At 45.3% G+C, this 16,694-nt stretch overlaps 1 protein-coding gene and 1 pseudogene across 5 annotated transcripts in view; one reads left to right on the top strand and one right to left on the bottom strand.

Annotated features, from left to right (window-relative positions):
* Window positions 1-479: 479 nt before the first annotated feature.
* On the top strand, window positions 480-2,402 carry LOC140394806 (beta-1,3-galactosyl-O-glycosyl-glycoprotein beta-1,6-N-acetylglucosaminyltransferase-like; annotated as a pseudogene).
* An 11,317-nt stretch (window positions 2,403-13,719) lies between these two features.
* atcaya (ATCAY kinesin light chain interacting caytaxin a) overlaps window positions 13,720-16,694 on the bottom strand; it is a 245,651-nt gene continuing 242,676 nt past the window's right edge. For all 5 annotated transcript variants that reach the window (XM_072482712.1, XM_072482714.1, XM_072482715.1 and 2 more), the window contains one exon: window positions 13,720-16,556. The gene's annotated coding sequence lies outside the window, so the exon portion shown is untranslated. The remainder of the gene's footprint in view (window positions 16,557-16,694) is intronic.

The raw sequence follows: 16,694 nt of genomic DNA, 5'->3' as shown, positions 1-16,694 counted from the left end.
TCTTTGATGTTAAAATGAATGGCTAGAATTGGAGAAAGACATGCCTGTATTTTTATAGAACCCTATAACTTCCTGAAAGTGGTTCACCTCCAATAAATAACTTTTGAAGTACAGTGACGATTCTTCTGTAAACAAAGGTGCTGGCCTTTTTGCACGGATCCCACAAACCATAATAATGTTGTGTTGGTAGGGATTGGTTAAAGACACGAGTAGAATGCCTTCTCTTTCATCTTTAATATTTATTCAGCTTTTTTTTTAAAAGGCAAAGTGATGTACATTTATGAAATTGTACAATATTGTCTGTTTTATGTTTCAGCTTTGCACAAATAAAGGAATCCCATTGTGGAAATAAAAACCACAACTTTATCCATGATGCACTTTGTTTAACCCAGTTCACGTTGAGAGAGGAACTGAATCATCAATCAAAATCATCCACAGTTTGACATTTAAGTTTTTAGAAGTTTATTTTTAGTGTCACGATGATATTGAAATATAAACGGTTTGTACAACGGTACTCTGTAATCCTGGCGTTGACTTGCATTACCCTTTTAGTATTGAACCTCTCCGCCAAAAAGAGCTTCCTAACCAACGAGCAAGACTTATCTGTGAAAATCCAATATTTTATGGGGAATCAAAACCTTCCCACATCTGGTGCTCACACTGAAAGGTGTTCAAAGCTGGAGTTATTACTAGAATCCTTTTATGGTGTCAATTGTACAGCCATTTTCCAAGGGGAAGTCAATGAAATCAAGAGAAGTCAACTATTGAAAGTGCAGCATAAAGCAGTAACTCCCAATGTCTCTTATTATATTGAAGCCACCCAAAACTGTGTGAATTTTATAAGGAGCAGAAAGTATATCACTTTTACCCTCAGTAGGAGAGAGGAGCAAATTCCAATTGCTTATTCTATCGTCATTCATCAAAGAGTTGGCCAGTTCGAAAGACTGTTGAGGACAATCTATGCACCCCAGAATATTTACTGCGTACATATTGACAACAAATCATCCATTGCTTTCAAAACTGCAGTTCTCAGCATTGCATCGTTTCCCAAATATTTTTATTGCAGGAAAATTAGAGAACATTATTTACATCTCCTGGAGCAGAGCTCAGGCAGACCTGAACTGCATGGAGGAGCTGTTGGCAAGGTATTTAACCTGGAAGTACTTCATCAACCTGTGTGGCATGGATTTTCCCATCAAAACCAACTTGGAGATTGTCCATCAGCTAGAGCATTTGGCAGGGGGCAACAGTTTAGAGTCTGAAGCAGTTGTGGGTCCGAAAGTGATGCGTTGGAAATATAGCTTTAAAATAATCAATGGGCAAATGACACATATGCAAGTGACCAAGAAACCAATCTTTAATGCGAGCTCAATGTTCTCAGGCAATGCTTACATTGTGGTCAGTAGACAATTTATTGAGCACATTTTCAAGGACCCAAAAGCAAAGCAACTTATTGAGTGGTCAAAAAATACATACAGCCCCGATGAGTTCCTCTGGGCCACTCTAGAGGATGCCTGGTGTTCCTGGCTCCAAACCTTCACATCATAAGTATGATGTAAGCGACATGAGCTCGATTGCAAGGCTGGTTAAGTGGCAACATTTAGTAGGGGATGTAAATAAAGGAAAAGCTTACCCGTTGTGCACTGGTTCCCAGTTGAGGCGTGTCTGTGTTTATGGGGCTGGCGATCTCAACTGGATACTTCAACAACACCATCTCTTTGCCAACAAGTTTGATGCAGAAGTGGATCCCATTGCACTTCAGTGCCTTGAGCAGCACATCCGGCAGAAAACCTTGTTGGGTCGCAGCACATAAAGGTCGGACTGCATCTTCTCCACAGTACGGTACAGTTTGTATCCCTAACTGTTTGATTATTCTTAAACTGCAGGGCGAACACAAAACTGCCCTGTAACCACCAAACCGCCAGAATACCTGCCAAGACAAACAAGTTTATCTGCTGTAAAGCAGAGGCACCTGGAATGTAAAAGGTTTAAACACCACCAGGGCACTTAAAGCAGTGCAATAAAACAATGGACCAGCAATTTGTTTTAAATCCCTGATGAGCTGCTGAACCTTTGATGACCTTCAGTACCTGAGCAATTTTGAACTTTCACAAAGGTCCGTTTTCTGTTTAAATGAGCACCACAACTGGAGGTCTGGGTTGAACACAGAGGGTGTAAATTAATTCAGTCTACCCTGGTACCACAAGGCTTTTAATGAGCACATTCCCAGCAGTACTCTACAACAGCCAAGCAGAATCTGTGCAGTGTCACATTGCCTGATCATTCCATTATGATACACATCTGTGCAAAATTATAACTGGCACCCATTGTACTGCAGCAGGGCAGCAATAGGAGGCAATACTTTGGTACTGTCTAGGGTCATATGGAGCTGCATTTTTTGTGCCCACCCCATAGAATCTCGACAGTGTAGAGGAGGCCATTCGGCCCATCAGGCCTGCTCCGATCCTCTGAAAGAGCACCCTACCTAGGTCCAATCCCCCGTCCTATCCCCGTAACCCCACTTAACCTTTGGACACTAAGAGCAATTTAGTATGGCCAATCCACCTACCTACACATCTTTGGACAGGGAAGGGGGGCACGTAATATAGGCTGAGTGCCCACCCCACCACCTTTCTTGTCACCCCCATAGTAGGGGATGAATGGGCAGCCCTCCCACGTTATTCAAATAGAAAATTAATAAGAATAATACGCTGCCCATACCATAAAACATGCCGTGGGAGAAGCCAGGCTGGAGTGGCCAACCTGATATTTTTTATACGCGCCCTTCAAAGGGTGGGAAGGAAGGGGGGAGTTGATCTTCAGGGGTTGTCCTTTGCCAGTCAAAGGGGCTAATCTTCTGCAGCCTGAAACCCAACCCACCCTACCCACCGCTGCGACCTGTACTTAGTGGTTCTGTTGATCCCTGGACCTCTTACACCTCTTTGTGCAGTCTTGTCAGCAGTCACTAATACGCTCTTCGCATTACCGGGACTGACGGAGCTGTTGGTTAAGCTAATTATCTGGCAGCTCCAGAGGGCGGGCCTTTCTCCCCATTGAGGGACTGAAGTCCTGCATTGCACTTGCTTAGCTCATCTGCAGTGTGGTTTGGCTGCAGGGCAGGCCCCCAACTTTGTTTCTGAGGAGGTGAGCCATTCACTCCCACTGTCTGTCTGCCCCCAAACAAATCCACCCCCCCCCCTTGTATTCAGCCCATGGAAACATGGAAGAAAAAGCTGCTTGGATGCGGTGACTGACTTTGAATATCAAACAGGCAGGTGGAGAAGCAAGCCACTGAAATGTTTCTCTTGGCATGCAAAGGTGATGAATATCATTGCTGAGATTGGAACACTTTCCATTCATATCCATATCACAAACTCCCAAGAGATACCTCATAGGTTCGATGCAGTGTAGGTACAGCACAGGTTAGATTGCAAGCGGAGTTCCCTCTGCACTCTCCCAAAAATATGGCCCCAGCTCCAATCCCAGAAAAGTGCCTCCAATAATGTCAGTTTGACATTTTTCTATTGTCCAGTAAGTACCCTTTGAGTTTGAATATCAATTTGTACCACTTCGGGAGTTTTGTGTTGTGGACCCATGACTCTGGGTGAGCCTAAATTTAAATATATTCTGAGAGCTTTGTAGCCAGCAGACTGAGGGCCTTTATCCATTTAAATTGATTTTGGAACATGTTACAGGAGTGAAAGGGTAGAGGTGCCCTGTCATTTACAAGGGTACAGATGCAGTGGGACATACTTCTCGTGGAAATGGTGGAGATGGAGGTTTTAAAAAATATTTCAAACACCTCATCATTAAACTGTTTTTCTGGGTACAGAGGTTGCCATCTCCCTGCTTTAGATATTGATTTGCAGCTTGTCAATCAACGAAGGCCTCCAGTGCCTGGCTTTACAATTTGACTATTCTGTGCATAAAGGTTTTAGCCAAATGGAATCAAGATTGTTCAGGTATTTAATCCCTGCTCTGTTCAGTTTGAGTGAGGACATATATCCTCCTTCCAGGTTTCACTTCAATCCAGTGAGAGGAATGGCTGTGCTTTTGATACTTTATGGAGGTGGTGTGTGTAGTTTATTCCCTGCTCCCCTACAGGAGGCGATTCTCACTGGGTTACGCCAAATGTGTGTCAGCTGTCACTCTGCTATCAGAGTCACCATTTCTCATGTTAATGTAGGTTGAAGTCCTGTGGGCCACAAAAGAGCTGGTCTGAACCGTTTTCACACATTGTCCAAAGAAATACATTTTTCAGGAGATATTGATGAAAAATGATCGACAATCCTGATTGTTGTACCCCCCCCACTTTTCGGGCTATAAGCTCAAAGTGGGAAAGAGTGAGCTCTTTGTGATCCAGCCGGGGGACCAGGGAAGAGGGATAGACGACCTACCGTTGAGGAGGGCGGAAAGGAGCTTTCGATACTTGGGGATTCAGGGAGCTAGGAGCTGGGGGGCACTGCACAAACTTAATTTGATGCGGCTGGTGGAACAGATGGAGGAGGATTTTAAAAGGTGGGACATGTTGCCACTCTCGCTGGCGGGTAGGGTACAGTCGGTTAAAATGGTGGTCCTCCCGAGGTTTTTTTTTTGTATTCCAATGCCTCCCAATTGTGATTACTAAGGCCTTCTTTAAGAGGGTAAGCAGGAGCATCATGGGATTTGTGTGGGCGAGCAAGACCCCGAGGGTGAGGGGGTTCCTGGAGCGTAGCAGAGATAGAGGAGGGTTGGCACTGCCGAATTTGGGTGGTTACTATTGGGCAGCCAACATGGCAATGATCCGTAAGTGGGTGATGGAGGGAGAGGGGGCGGCGTGGAAGAGGTTGGAGATGGCGTCCTGCAAAGGAACGAGCCTGGGGGCGCTGGTAACGGCACCGCTGCCGCTATCGCCGACAAGGTACACCACGAGCCCGGTGGTGACGGCAACACTAAAGATCTGGGGGCAGTGGAGACGACACAGGGGTGCGACGGGAGCCTCGGTGTGGTCCCCGATCAGAGACAACCATCGGTTTGTCCCAGGAAGGATGGACGGGGGGTTTCAGAGCTGGCATCGGGCAGGGATTAGAAGAATGGGGGACCTGTTCATTGACGGGACGTTTGCGAGCTTAGGAGCGCTGGAGGAGAAGTTTGGGCTACTCCCGGGAAACGCTTTCAGGTACATGCAAGTGAGGACGTTTGCGAGGCGGCAGGTGAGGGAATTTCCACTACTCCCGGCACAGGGGATTCAAGAAAGGGTGATTTCGGACGTGTGGGTCGGAGAGGGCAAGGTGTTGGCGATATACCAGGAGATGAAAGAAGAGGGGGAGGCTTTGGTAGAGGAGCTGAAGGGTAAATGGGAGGAGGAGTTGGGGGAGGAGATTGAGGAGGGACTATGGGCTGATGCCCTAAGTAGGGTTAATTCCTCTTCCTCGTGTGCCAGGCTTAGCCTGATACAATTTAAGGTGGTTCATAGAGCGCATATGACGGGGGCGAGGCTGAGTAGGTTCTTTGGGGTGGAGGACAGATGTGGGAGGTGCTCAGGAAGTCCGGCGAACCATGTCCATATGTTTTGGTCATGCCCGGCACTGGAGGGGAGTTGCGGGAACAGTATCTAAGGTGGTGAAGGTCCGGGTCAAGCCAAGCTGGGGGCTAGCACTATTTGGAGTAGTGGACGAGCCGGGAGTGCAGGAGGCGAAAGAGGCCGGCATTCTGGCCTTTGCATCCCGAGTAGCCCGGCGAAGGATCTTGCTAATGTGGAAGGAGGCGAAGCCCCCCAGCGTGGAGGCCTGGATAAATGATATGGCTGGGTTTATCAAGTTGGAAAGGATAAAGTTTGCCTTGAGAGGGTCTGCACAGGGGTTCTACAGGCGGTGGCAACCGTTCCTAGACCATCTCGCGGAGCGTTAGATGAAGGTCGGACAGCAGCAGCAGCAATCCAGGGGGGGTGGGGGGGGGGGGGAGGGGGGTTTCTTTGGGGGGCATTTGAGCAAGAAAACACATGAATGATCCAGAAACTGACATGTACGAGATGAATCCAATGTAAAATGGGTCAGAAATCTTGAACTGGTTTTTAAAAAAAGCTCAAAACTAATATGCTCCGAGAGATAGGTAATATTTATCCTCAAGATCACAGGGATGTGTGGGATAACATCAATTATTATGAAGAAATCAATAGGAATTGGAGGGGGTGCCAGCAGATTGGAAGCTGGCTAATGTGGTACCCACATTCTGAAAGTGCAATCTGTTAATCTTCCTTCTATCCCAAGCAAAACAATGGAGTCAATTATTAGGATTATCTGCACAACAATGACCTAGGCAATGGCAGTTGGCCTGGATTTAGAACAGGAGGATCTTGCTTCTGTCTTTGACATTTTTGGTCCGTGGATCGTTAATGGGGATATACCTTTAAGTCAAGCAAAGTAAAGAACTCGAGTATCAAAATAGTACACTCTGTGTTATAAAGTTTTGTATTTTGGATAGAAGAACCCAGACTTTATGGCGCCCAAAAGATTGGACGGGTTCATTTTGATTGGTTGACTGGTGACCAATGGATTGGCTAGGGACAGTATTTTGCTCAACAACCAACAGTGATTGGTTCCTGTCAGATGGGGCTTTTCGGAGAGAACCCAGAAGCCACTGAACCCTCAAGGTGGAAGCAGCTCTCTCTGCTCAGCTGCCTACGGTCTGACATCAGAAGCTTCTATCCCCTGAAAGAAGTTGTTTCTCTCTCAAATGCTGGCTGCCTCCTATTTCTGTGAGTCGACAGCGAAAACCATTACAAGCTGAAAGAAAAGGTTACATCCATCTGAAATCCTGGACTGAAGAAACAAACTGGAAAACCATCTGAAACAAAGACTCTTACCCTTTTACTTTCTTATTACTTTACACCACTCTTTCCCCTCTGTTTGTGTTTGTGTGTGTTTAGAGGGTGGGATGAGTTAAAAGGGAGAGGGGTGGGGTTAGATATTAGACAGTAGTTAACCAGTTGTATTTGATGCCTGTTTAATTATAGTTACTGTTAATAGTAAAAAGTTAATTGTGTGTAAATTTACAAACCTGGTGTGACTCTGGGACAACTGGGACTGGAATTGAACACGCATTAGCCCAGGGTTTGTAACATCTTACTCAAAACAGGTGACATCCCAAGAGGACTGCAGAAAGCCCCGCAATGCGCACTAAACAATTTTAATGAAGCACAACGCTAGAATTCCGCAGTATACGGAACAAGGTAAATGAGCTTGTTGCGCACATTGAAATTGGCCAGTACGATGTTGTGGGCATCACAGAGACATGGCTGCAAGGGGATCAGGGCTGGGATCTAAATATCCAAGGATGTGTCCTATTGAAAGGACAGGCAGGTGGCAAAGGAGGTGGGGTTGCATTGTTAGTAAGGAATGAAGTTAAATCAATAGCAAGGAGCGATATAGGATCAAAAGACATAGAATCTCTGTGGGTAGAGTTGAGGAATCGCAAAGGTAAAAAGACCCTGATGGGAGTTATGTACAGGTCCCCTAGCAGTAGTCAGGATGTGGGCAAAAAATAAATCAGGAGTTAGAAAAGGCATGTACAAAGGACATTACAATAATCATGGGGGACTTCAATATGCAGGTGGACTTGGAAAATCAAGTTGGTAGTGGATTCCAAGAAAGGAATTTGTGGAATGCCTAAGAGATGTTTTTTTGGAGCAGCTTGTGACAGAGCCTACTAGGGAACAGGCAATTCTGGATTTGGTGATGTGTAATGAGGCAGACTTGATTGGGGAACTTAAGGTGAAGGAACCCTTACGGAGCAGTGACCACGATATGATAGAATTTACCCTGCAGTTTGAGAGGGAGAAGCTGCAATCAGATGTAATGGTATTACAATTCAATAAGAGTAACTACAAAGACATGAGGGAGGAGCTGGCCAGAGTTGATTGGAAAAGGAGCCTAGCAGGGAAGACAGTGGAATAGCAATAGCAGGGGATTTTGAGGGTTATTCGGGAGGCACAACCAAAATTCATCCCAAGGAGGAGGAAGCATGCTAAGGGGAGGACAAGGCATCCATGGCTGACGAGGGAAGTCAAGGACAGCATAAAAGCTAAAGAAAAAGCATACAAAGTGGGTTTCCTCTGGGTGCTCCGGTTTCCTTCCACAGTCCAAAGATGTGCGGGTTAGGTGGATTGGCCATGCTAAATTGCCCTTAGTGTCTAATAAAAAAGGTTAAGTGGGGTTACTGGGATAGGGTGGAGGTGTGGACTTGGGTAGGGTGCTCTTTTCAAGGGCCGGTGCAAACTCGATGGGCCGAATGCCCTCCTTCAGCACTGTAAATTTTATGATTTAATGTGGCGAGGATTAGTGGGAAGCCACAGGATTTGGAAGCCTTTAGAAGTGAGCAGAGGATACAACTAAAAAAGTAGTAAGGGGGGAGAAGATGAAGTATGAGTGCAAGCCAGCTAGTAATATAAAGGAAGATAGGAAGAGTTTTTTTCAATATATAAAAGGTAAGAGAGGCAAAAACAGACATTGGACCACTGGAAAATGTGGCTGGAGAAGTAATAATCGGAAAGAAAGAAATGGCAGATGAACTGAATTATTACTTTGCATCGGTCTCCACGGTGGAAGACTCCAGTGGGATGCCAGAGCTCCAGGAGAACCAGGGGGCAGAGGTGAGTGCAGTGACCATTACCAAGGAGAAGGTTCTGGGGAAACTGAAAGGTCTGAATGTGGATAAATGACCTGGACCAGATGGACTACACCCCAGGGTTTTAAAAGAGATAGCTCAGGAGATTGTGGAGGTATGGGTGACGATCTTTCAGGAATCACTGGAGGCAGGAAGGGTCCCAGAGGACTGGAAAGTGGCTAATGTAACACCCTTGTTTAAGAAGGGAGGGAGGCAGAAGATGGGAAATTATAGGCCGGTTAGCTTGACTTCGGTCATTGGTAAAATTTTAGAGTCCATTATTAAAGATGAGATCGCGAAGCACTTGGAAGTGCATGATAAAATAGGACTGAGTCAGCACGGCTTCGTCAAGGGGAGGTCAAGTCTGACAAATCTGTCAAGAGTTCTTTGAGGAAGTAACAAGGAAGTTAGAGAAAGGAGAATCAGTAGGTTTTGACAAGGGGTCGCATAGGAGACTGTTAAATAAGTTAAGAGCCCATGGTGTTAAGGGTAAGATCCTGGCATGGATAGAGGATTGGCTGACTGGCAGAAGGCAGAGTGGGGATAAAGGGGTCTTTTTCAGGATGGCAGCCGGTGACCAGTGGTGTGCCTCAGTGGTCGGTGCTGGGACCACAACTTTTCAAAATATACATTAATGATCTGGAGGAAGGAACTGAAGGCACTGTTGCTAAGTTTGCAGATGATACAAAGATATGCAGAGGGGCAGGTAGTATTGAGGAAGCAGGGCTGCAGAAGGACTTGGACAGGCTAGGAGAGTGGGCACAGAAGTGGCAGATGGAATACAATGTGGAAAAGTGTGAGGTTATGCACTTTGGAAGGTGAAATGGAGGCATAGACTATTTTCTAAATGGGAAGATGCTTAGGAAATCAGAAGCACAAAGGGACTTGGGAGTCCTTGTTCACGATTCTCTTAAGGTTAACGTGCAGGTGTTCAGTCGGCAGTTAGGAAGACAAATGCAATGTTAGCATTCATATTGAGAGGGCTAGAATACAAGACCAGGGATGTACTTCTGAGGCTATATAAGGCTCTGGTCAGACCCCATTTGGAGTATTGTGAGCAGTTTTGGCCCTGTATCTAAGGAAGGATGTGCTGGCCTTGGAAAAGGTCCAGAGGAGGTTCACAAGAATGATCCCTGGAATGAAGAGCTGGTCATATGAGGAACGGTTGAGGACTCTGGGTCTGTACTCGGAGTTTAGAAGGATGAGGAGGGATCTTATCGAAACTTACAGGATACTGTGAGGCATGGATAGAGGGATGTGGAGAGGATGTTTCCACTTGTAGGAAAAACTAGAAGCAGAGGACACCATCTTAGACTAAAGAGACAATCCTTTAAAACAGAGATGAGGAATTTCTTCAGCCAGAGGGTGGTGAATCTGTGGAACTCTTTGCCACAGAAGGCTGTGGAGGCCAATTCACTGAGTGTCTTTAAGACAGAGATAGATAGGTTTTTGATTAATAAGGGTATCAGGGGTTATGGGGAGAAGGCAGGAGAATGGGGATGAGAAAAATATCCGCCATGATTGAATGGCGGAACAGACTCGATGGGCCGAGTGGCCTAATTCTGCTCCTTGTCTTATGGTCTAACATGACTTTTAAATTGAGCTTTTACCCTAGATCCTATTAACTTTTAAGTTACAGAAGTAGCAATGAGGAAGAGATCTAAAGGAGTAAATGATCATTTTAGGACTAACATTTTTCACACAATGAGTATTCAATATGCAAAGGAGAAATTCAGACATAGCAGTAGAGACAAAAAAAATGTGAGGAATCATTTAAGAAGAAACTGGTTGCCATAATAGGTTGTGGTGGTGGAGATTAGGGCTTTAAGATAGACCAAATGAACCTTCTAATGCATAATTAACTTGTGATTTTTAACTATTTAGATGTAGCCTGTAGTCACTCCATTCTTAACTTCAGTCAGAGCTTCACCGGAGATTTAACAGTCAGACTCATGTTTAACTGCTTCAGCTTCACTCTGGGTTTGTTTCAGCAGGAATTCTATATACTCACATGTGGGGTGCAAGGAGATAACATGGTTATAAAAAGTATCTGAATAACCAAAAAGGTTATTATGGATATTATTGTGGGAGAGAAATAAAGTTACATTGTATGTAAATGCCCATAACCATCCTGAGAAATAGTACATGCAAATTTGCAATGTAAACAGTGGAGAATGGAAGGTAAATAGAAGGTAATAAAGGTCTGGGAAGAACAGAATTAATTACTTTTAAACTGATGATCCAATTTAGAGCAGAAATATATCTGAAAGTCTTTGTACCCCGTGTTTTGTTAATTAAACCAACATAGTAACTTTAAAAAAATAAATTTAATGTATCCAATTATGTTGTTCCAATTAAGGGCCAATTTAGCATGGCCAACTTACCTACCCTGCACATCTTTTTGGGCTGTGGGGGTCAGACACGGGGAGAACGTGCAAACTCCACACGGACAGTGACCCGGGGCCAGGATTGAACACAGGTCCTCGGTGCCGTGAGGCAACCTTGCTAACCACTGCGCCACCGTGTCGCCCCTAATGTTCTTAGCTATGATTTCAACATTAAATATCTGTTCGTTCAAGCTTTTATCTTTTGATTAGAGAAGCAAGGGTTGATTTATTTACTCAGTAACTTTTATGCAAATTACAATTAAAGATTGGGTAAATGAGAATATAGTCCAAAATGGCTGCCGTAAGAATTTGGTGAGCTAAATTTAGGCGCCATTAACTCCCAACTGGAGCCACGTCATGTTTTAACATGTGGGTCGTGGGCAGGTGTCGGGAGGGTCACGGGTCTCGTGGCGTTCCCGATCATGGAAAGAAGTGCCCAACGGCTATGATCAGCTTTTAAAAATGCTGCGGCAACTGGCTTTTTGAATGCCAGCCGACCCGCCTATGTGTGCCCCCTCAGCAGTGCATAGGCCCGGAGCCCAGCGAGGCAGACCTCCTCTTTCTAACGTCAGCGCGCTGACCCAGGAGCAGATTCTTTTTTAAAAAAAAATTGATGGGGGTCTTCTCTCCAGAAGCGGCAGCAGAGAGCAGGTCACGCGTCCTGTACACTGCCGTCATGTGCTCTGGGTGCGAGAATTCCTACATTTTGGAGCAGCCAGCAGTGCTGGTGTGAGCTCCAGAGCCTCTGGTGAACAACTCATGAAGAACCTGCTGAACACAGGAGCAAAGCAATATAAAGATGATTTCTGGAGTTACGGGTTTATTAATTGTGCCACTGTAAATCAGGATGCAAAGTTTGCGTGCTATACGCAGGGAAATACTGGCAAAAGATTAAAAACTTCAAAGGCATTTCAAGTCGTAACATTGCGAGTTTGAGGACAAACCTCTTGATTTTTTTCGATGGATGCAGTGAGATCTTAAATCATCAGCTGAAGTTCTTACCAGAAATGTAACACTGAATTACAAAGCAAGTGAAATCGTGACAACGAAGCAGGCTTACCTGTCACATTAACGGTTAGTGACACTGGTGGGTTGTGCAGTCCAGGCAGTGAGGGTCGCGAAGGTTGGTGGAGTGGATCCCGAAGGATGGCCGGTTGGTAAAAATGGGTCCCGGGCAAAAACGTTTGAAAAACACTGTTGTAAAGACCAACAGCATCTTTATATTTTTACAATGGGCGGGATTCTCCGTTTCTGAGACGAAGCGTTGACGCCAATGCAGAATCTGTGGACTTTTACACCAGTAAAACTGATGCCGCACTTGGACCGATTCCGCTACTGTTAAGGGGCTGGCAGCGGTGCCGCGTGGAACATAATCGATTTCAATGAGAAACGGTGCGGGATTCGCCAGGTCTGTGATCGACATTCAGGAGGCTGACAAGCTGCAGCCGCATACACATTACACGCCCCACACACACTTACCCCAGCCAAAAAGATGGCACTGGTGATGCTGGAGCGCACCCCTACAGCTGATTGGGGGGGGGGGGGGGGGGGTGGGGGGGGGAGAACGGGGGACCTAAACGACCCATGGCACTAGGTTCGAAGAGGGCTGTTAGAGGTGTGCCCAGCCACATGGTTGCCTTGCCGGCGGGAATGGTGTTCCATGCCCGTTCACCACGACTCCACAGTCCACCTCTTGGCCACCCCCCGACACTGGCAGAAGCCCCTCGGCCAACGGCACAACTGTGGTGATGTTGGACATCTTACATACCCCCTCTCTCTCCCTCAGCAGCCGCCATGCCAGTTTCACGATTATTGAAAGCACAAGTGAACCATGCCGTCGAGAACTCGGCCCATCGGAGGCGGGGAAACACGTAGGTCCTGGAGAATAACGGGTCGGGACCGCTAATGATATGCAAATGGTGTCTAGTGTACGTGCGCAGTGAAATGCATTGACGCCGTTTTCGAGGTGAATGAGAATCGCGATTTTGGCGTCGGAAGCTATTCTCCGCCCAATCGCATTTCCCGATTTTGTCGGTGGCTAATGGAGAATCCCACCCAATGACTTTAACATAATCAAATTCCCAAAAGCACTTCACAAGAACATTCTAATGCAGAATTGGATGTCAAGTCACATAAGATGATATTCGGGCAGCTGGCTGAAGTCTTGGCCGAAGAGGTAGATTTTTAAAGGAGGATCCTGGAGATGGTGGAGAATACAACGATAGGGAGGGTTGAGGCCATGAGGGATTGGAAAACTAGAATGGGAATTTTAAAATCGAAGTTTTGCTTACATGGGAGTCAATGAACACCAGGGTGAACAGGACTTGATGTGAATTAAGCTGCAGGCAGGAGGGTTTTGGATGATCTCAAAACTAGAGAGGATAGAACGTGGGAAGGCCAACCAGGATGTGTGTTGGAATGATCAAGTCCAAAGGCAACAGGCATGATGAGGGTTACAGAACAGAGGAGCTGAGAAAGGGGTGGAGTAGGGTGGTTCTACAGAGATCTTAGAGATGGTACAAATAGGTGGTTGGAAGTTCATGCAGGTTAAGTATGACATCCAAGGCTGTGAACAGTCTGGTTGAAGAGGCTCAGACAGTTTCTGAGGGAGAGGGATGGATTTGGCAGCTAGATTAAGAACTGATTTTGCCACAAGAGAGGCTCCACCTTAACAGTAACTGCACGGCAGCTGTGTCAACTGTTTATTTTTTATAACAACTGAGAACATTGAATAGCTGTAACATTAGGCATCAACTGGGTGAATGTCCAGTTCACATTAACAGTGTCACTAACTTCGTAAACAGGGCCACAACCCCAGTAAACAACTCACTCGGAAATGCTGCAACACTGCTCCGTGGAATGACGGGTCTGGGGTCCATACATACAATTTTCCCTCAAAGCAATGTGCTGAATTCAATCATGCTGCATTTGCCAATTGCATGGCAGAAGTAAAACTACTGGTTCTGTTTTAATATTATCTTTGCACATTCCGAAAGGAAGCTCAGATAATTCTTGCCTCTCAAAAGCCCCCCTCGTTCTCTGGTCTGGGAGAGCACATCTTGAATCTTAGCTCAGTTAAAATCCCACAGCCAGTTAGGCCTTGAATAAAAAAAAACATGGAGCCAATCAAACTATTGGGGAATATAATCTGTGGGGAAGAGACAGAAGATTACTGTTATCTTGAGTATCAGAGGCCTGATCGACTTTCTGGGCCTAATCCAACCCACTGAAATTTTTAACCAGCCTGTGGAAATTATGTAACACTGGAATTCATCATGTGTCTCCAGGAGCCATTTGCATCCTGTGGTACTGCATGGACAGAACCACGGCTAAAGGATTTACCTTACGGGCTCCATTCAACAGAAGTGGATTCATTATTGTTCCCTCCTTGTTATCCAGTAACAAAAGGTTACAGGATACTATTTGGTGTTCTGATAAAAAATCGACTTGAAATGTTAACTCTGTTTCTTTCTCCACTGATGCTACCGGACATATTGTATATTTCCGGCATTTTCCGTGTTTTTTTTCTTTCAGCTTTCCATTATCTGCAGTACTTTGCTTTTGTGTTAAGAGTTAATGGAACCACTCATTTTCTTGGCTTCTGCCCCTTCCTGAGAGCCGAACCGCACTATTTGGGGAAAGTTGACAGGTGTTCCTTAGAAATTCCACTGACAGACACAGGAAAAACACTGATGTGAAAGAATTTGACAGTAACATATTCAATAAGAATCTCAAGGGGGTTTCACAAACGAGTTTTCCACTAAAGATTCCAGTGGAGACAACAGACAAAGGATTATCACGGTGCCGCCTTTAAAGATTACAATGTGGTACAAATACTTCCAGCAAGTTTGACAGTTTTTGCAGCTGTTAATTACACACCGGGCTCTTCACACTGCAGCTGAGGGAGCAAGCATTTTAGATAAGCTAGAATTTAAGTCGACAATTCTGAAAAATTAGAGAAGATGAAAGACCAAATTTAAAAATGCTTTAAAACTGTACATGTAAATACATTCAAAGTGCTAACTACAAATGATGATTACAACTAGAATTGTTAAACAAACAAAATACTTGCAGTTACCAACCCATCAACAGGGAATTTCTTCAACTTCTTTGACAAATCTGATTGTCAGTTAGGTGAGTGTTTACCCTGATCGGTCAGCCCTCACTCTCTGCCTCAACAGCAGATTCACCTCCAGGCAGCCCTGCCTCCTGTCACCCTCACCTTACTGATCCAGTGAAACAGTATTTATGTGGTTTTCCATCTGATTGCTTCCCCTTTTCTCTCAAAGCACTGACTCTTGCTGTAAACAGGTTCCATGGGCAATGACCATCCTTTCCCCCTAACATTGATTATCGAGGACATCACAGCCAAGCTCGGCCCTTATATTCTCCTAAATTCCCAGATACCTGCCAGTAGGGGGGTGGGTCACTGGACTGTTATCAGGAGCGGGATACATGACATCCTGTCTCCCCGCACCCCCACTCCTCCACTACCCAACCCCACCCCCAATTTGCACCACAGATCCAATTGCAATGCTCCTACATCGCTACCCTGGCTGAAATCAGCTAACCGGAGCACAAGCTATGGAATGAAACCTCCCTCTCACACCAGAGATGTACTAACTTACCACCGGGGGAGCATTTTAATAACTGTAAATTTGATTACTTGGTCCCACAGCAGAATCCTAAAACATCTGAGGCCTCTGTACTGCTAAATGATGCATTGGACTCCCGAAAGTTTAAACATCTTTATACTCAATACTTATCAGGGTGATAGAGTGTAATGGAACAAGTGTTCCACCTGGTGCAGCAATATCGACCTCCGATAGTTATGGGTCCAATGCATTCTTTTTCAATTCCAAACCTTAATTTAGCAATATGACCATTGCAGACCAGCTATCTTTGCTGCTAAAGGTGGAGAATCATTTTAATGAAGTGGGTGGAGCTTACTCCACCTGGAAACCTTCTAACCTTCAACCAGTAAGGGATTTTTACCCAGTGACGCTTGTCGTAACGTGGGTGCATGGAGTGTCGCAAGAGGAGAGAATCGAGCCTGGGGATGATGCCTCCACAGCAGATTTTCCTGCTGACACCTGATGCCCAGGTTAATTAAGAATGGCCATTGTTGAAGTGCTGGACAGGAGTCGGTATCCTTGGAACCTACAATACAGCAATGTCAGTGTGAGGGGGAGGAACAGGAGGTTTAAAATGATTCCCCCAAACATCCATACAAAGGGAATTCTTTTGGCAATAGAATTTATGACCATATCCCATATATTTTTCATGAAGCGTTGTAACTTTAGAAGCCCAATGTCATTTGAAAATGGCCTGAATAATGGCAACTGAGTTCAGATGAACTCGGGGCCCAGTGCCTACTGCCTGAATCCTGGAATCAGTGGCAGAGAGTGAAAGTCAAGTTTTTATAACTATCAACCTCAGTCACATTATTTCAAAAGAACTTTCTTGCCACAAACTTCATCCAGTGTTCTCTGAATTCCAGCCTTTGATGTGAAGCTTCTGAAATTCCTAAAACAGAAATGTTACTTGGATCATTTTTGGGTCAAAATTTGTAATGTGTTTAAACTTGAACGGCAATATTTCATGTATGAACTTCCCAGATGCCTTGATAACAAATTCATGAGCGGGGGTGTGGGATTGCGACTG

Source organism: Scyliorhinus torazame, chromosome 18 (assembly GCF_047496885.1).
Source record: "Scyliorhinus torazame isolate Kashiwa2021f chromosome 18, sScyTor2.1, whole genome shotgun sequence".
Taxonomy (NCBI): Eukaryota; Metazoa; Chordata; class Chondrichthyes; order Carcharhiniformes; family Scyliorhinidae; genus Scyliorhinus; species Scyliorhinus torazame.
The sequence above is the reverse complement of the archived record's forward strand: the minus strand, read 5'-3'. Positions and strand labels throughout refer to the sequence as shown.